Below are 4,337 nucleotides of genomic sequence, written 5' to 3'. Positions count from 1 at the left end.
GGTTTATTTGTATAAAACTTAAAAAGCGTATCCTGAATTCTTGACACGATGTAGATTCAGTCCTTCTGTCACACTGAGGTACTTTGATGTTGCGAGACGATCCAGTTGTCACAGGGTGATGTTGCTGCAGACTTTGTCTCATGTCTATTAAAATATCTACTAAAATTAAAGTTACTTTTGCTGCTGGACACTCTAAAGTCAACTTATTAATTCATCAAAACCAAAAAGACAAGACGTATTGACTGCCGTTTAACTCTAGAATAAATGTTCTTAAGTGTTGATTTCTGATGTATTATTTAATGTAATGAAAGATTGTGATTTATCATAAACTGGCATCTGTGGCTCACAAATTACCTTGAGGCATACTGACACATCCCATCTTCACACAGCAAACTAGACAGACTGGTGCCTATTACCTTACAAGCTAATGTTAACTGAATTTTGTTTTTCCTTAAAATTGTTGTTGCAACTGTTACAATAGACGTGTATTCAAAGGCAACGAATTTGGTCTTGTGTTTGTTGTTCATGGTTTCTCAATGAACTCCCAAACCAGTGGAACACGCCTGTGTCTCTCTTAGTCCTTGTTCTACCAGACGACCCTCCAGAAAAGGAAGTTCTGCTAATAGGGGATTGTGAACTTGGTGTTTCCTCTTTAATATTACGTAGTCTTTGCCTCCCATTATAAGATAGTTTGGGATGAACTATTGTGAAATGGTACTATATGAATGAAACAAGTGAGCCTGTCAGTCTTCACTACTGCCACAAGATGGCAGTATAAGCCTCTAAATAAACAGTCGTGCTCTGGCTAGTGCTCCCACACAGAAAGAAACAGAATCACATCTACAACGAATTTAGAGCACCATCTATCCCAACCTGCATGGTGCTGGACTGTGGGAGGAAGACCGAGTGTTGGAGATTACTGTTAAGTGAACAGAGTTTTGGGCAACATTACGCTAAAGTCTTGAAAAAATATAATAACTCACCATAAAACTCAACCAAACTAATCACCTCAAAGCAACTTTGGCAGAGCGGAAGAGGAATTTAAACAAGAAATGGGAAGCGGGGAACAAAACCTGACGTACTAGTAACTACCTCAACCTCATTTTTCACCTCTGAGATGGGAGATAACATGCTTGCTACAGTGCAGGGAGTTCATGAAGACTGCAGAACCTTCATCTGCCTGTTTGATTTATTAAGCAGCATTGTTGAAAAGCTCCTTCTCTATCTCTCCTGTTCTTTGTGTTTCTGTATCTGACTGCTCCCTTTCTGTCATTTCAGCTCAGTGGAGCTCATGTCAGCTTCTGGCCTTTGAAAGGCATTATACCTGCACTAAGGGATGTATGTTCTGTGGGAACTTGAGATTGACTTTATGCTTCTGTGTTTATGAGTAAATGATGATTAATTCATTTGTGTATAGCCATTCAAATTTAAACTGCATGCAGATACCAGCAGATACCAGAACTGTAACTGAGATGTTAAAAGTATTTCACAAGTACAAGGTATAAAACATACAGGCTTTAGAGACAAGCAGAATAGGTGATCAGAGAAGTTAAGGCTGGGTTCTGAACACTATCCAATGTCCACTTGACATTAACTTGCTGTTGTTAATGGTGAGCTGTTTGTTGTGGCCCATTGTGGAGCCAAAACAGACAGGAGGCAGGTCATGATGCTCCAAAAGACTTTATCAGGGGTGAAGTTTTCAGGACTCCGTGAAACCTCACTGAATACTAGAGTTAACTCAAAACAACCAATAAAAACTGCTGGGGTTGAATTCTTTGCTGAATAATTGTATTGTTTTGGTGCTATTTAAAGAAGATTTAATCAAACTAAATGGAACTAAATAACATAAGATTTGAAGAGGTTAATCCTACTCTAGTCCAACATTTGTACTTTTGTTTATGTCACATTAAAAAACATTGAATTTGGAAAACATTTCCATTTCTGCAAAATCAGTTACACCTAAAAAATCTCACTGAATTAATTGAAGGTGATTTAAAGGATCTGGAGCAAGCTGGGGTATTTTACCTGGATATTAATACCCCTGGTTTTTGGCCTCTAACAATAACTTTTTGGGATTTTCCCTGTTTTTTTTCCCTCTCACTCACTCTCTCTCAGTCCTTCTGTCCCTTTCATTCTTCTGTGACGCTTCCTTGTGGGTCCACCTGTGGATGGAGTTTCCTTTTCCTGTAGTTTCTCTCTCATCATCTAATCGCTTGTGGTATTTAATGAAGGACTGGAGCTGCTGCTCTCCCTTGGATTGTTGTTAACATCATGTTGGTAATTTGTGACGCTGAGAATTCAGTGAATAGTTTAAAAGATCGGCTTATAAAGTTCAAAGTTTCATTGACACAAACAAGCTTTCGGTCAGATTAGCAGCTGATTTCTTTCTTCAAGAAGTCCCCCGTACAGTAACAATTACAAATAATACTGTCTGTTTCAGGTGTTCACCTTTTTCTTCCAACTGATTAAAAAACAGTAAGAACGAGAATGGTTTTGGGCCAAGCTGCTGATCTGGTGAACCTTACAAGCCTGCCATGTCTGCACTGTGTATTATTAGGCCATGTTCATGTAGTCTGCACCGTGTAATTATCTCAGCAGGCTGCTGACAAGAGGAGCCAAGATCTCTGTCCCATGTGGTGCAGATGTATTTATTTTTAAGACTGTGTTGTATCTTTAGGACTTTAGTAACAAAGGACAGAGACAAAGACTGTTTTAAAGTCAGTTGAAGAAAACTTGAAAGCCAAAATTCTTCTTAGACTATTCTTACACTTTGCTCAATAATGCATCACATGATATCGGCTCCCCTTTCTTCACTATTTCATGCTGCTAGCTGCAAGCTTCTTTTTATTTATTTAGTCCATCTGGAAGCCATAATGAGATATTATCCAGTGTTTTATTGTGCACTTTAAAAGCACATTTACTGGGTTTACAATAATGAAATCACTCAAATTTTTTGAGAAAGAGCTACAAATTTGAACCTAGAGGAAATGTGTGAAATAATTTGAAAGGTCCACTCTGTTTCTAAACATAATGGTAAATGGTCTGTATTTGTATAGTGCTTTACTTAGTCCCTATGGACCCCAAAGCACTTTACACTACATTCAGTCATCCACCCATTCACATACACATTCACACACTGGTGATGGCAGCTACATTGTAGCCACAGCTGCCCTGGGGCGCACTGACAGAGGCGAGGCTGCCGGACACAGGCGCCACCGGGCCCTCTGACCACCACCAGTAGGCAACGGGTGAAGTGTCTTCCCAAGGACACAACGACCAAGACTGTTGGAGCCGGGGCTCAAACCGGCAACCTTCCGATTACAAGACGAACTCTTGAGCCACGATCGCACCCTACATTATGTTATTAATAAATCTTATTGATTGTAGCTGTAAGAGGTCAGTAAATAATTTTTTTATATATATATATCTGTAGCACATGTCTCATACTATAATTTTTTTATGAAACTGGCAAAACAATCAAAAACCACAATCTGAGAGCTGCCTTGCTCTTGGAGCTTTCACGGGAAACTAAATCCTAGCAATAGTGATTGCGATTTGATTAACTGCAATGACTGGTGTAGAAAATTCCTTAGTTCTTGTACACTTTTTGTGTAGTTCTTGATTTTATCAACACACAAAGGAAAAAGTTGGTCTCCAAAGTCAAACAACTTTTGATTTACGCAAGAGCGCTTTTCTTTAGTCTTTGTCTCATTCCTTGCACAGTGCATCCAAAACAAGCAGAGCCACCATATCATCTCCTTTTAATTCATCTAAAAAGGACACGAGGAAACAGTGATTGTAGAAACATTTATTCAAATCCCTCTGCGGCCCTTGTGTTTGGCAGTGGTCCTCGGGCTCTTGCCAACATGCAGACAGCGAACGTGTTGGCCTGCTTTTGAAAACAGATGATCAAAGATTTCCACGTTTCTGGTAAAAGTATAACAATTACATGTTTATCCCACACATTTTGTGCTTTACATTGTTCCCAGTGAGGCCTGAATAGGCATAGACATCATGTCAGATTCTGTGTTGCAACACTACTGCATGGAAATCTGTATTTTCATAGTTTTTAGGAAAAAAAATACATTTAATGTTTGGTATATGTTACCGTACCGTGTATATTTCTGTAGATTAAAAAAAAAAAGCCCCCTGGCTTAACAGTGCAGTGGTTACACTGCATCAAGAGGGAGCAATAGGTTAACATCATGGGTGTTACTATTTCTGTTTTGAGAGTAATGCCTCCTGCAGGATTTGAAAAACTCTGTAAAACAATAGATAACTAATGAAAAGCTGAGATGTTCTATTAGGAATTTTCTGAGGCTTAAATGGGCTTTTTA

Source organism: Mchenga conophoros, linkage group LG18 (genome assembly GCF_057382185.1).
Source record: "Mchenga conophoros isolate Kocher_MC1m ecotype Shallow Benthic linkage group LG18, M_conophoros_male_GT1.1, whole genome shotgun sequence".
NCBI classification, from domain to species: domain Eukaryota; kingdom Metazoa; phylum Chordata; class Actinopteri; order Cichliformes; family Cichlidae; genus Mchenga; species Mchenga conophoros.
Note: the sequence above shows the minus strand (reverse complement) of the source record.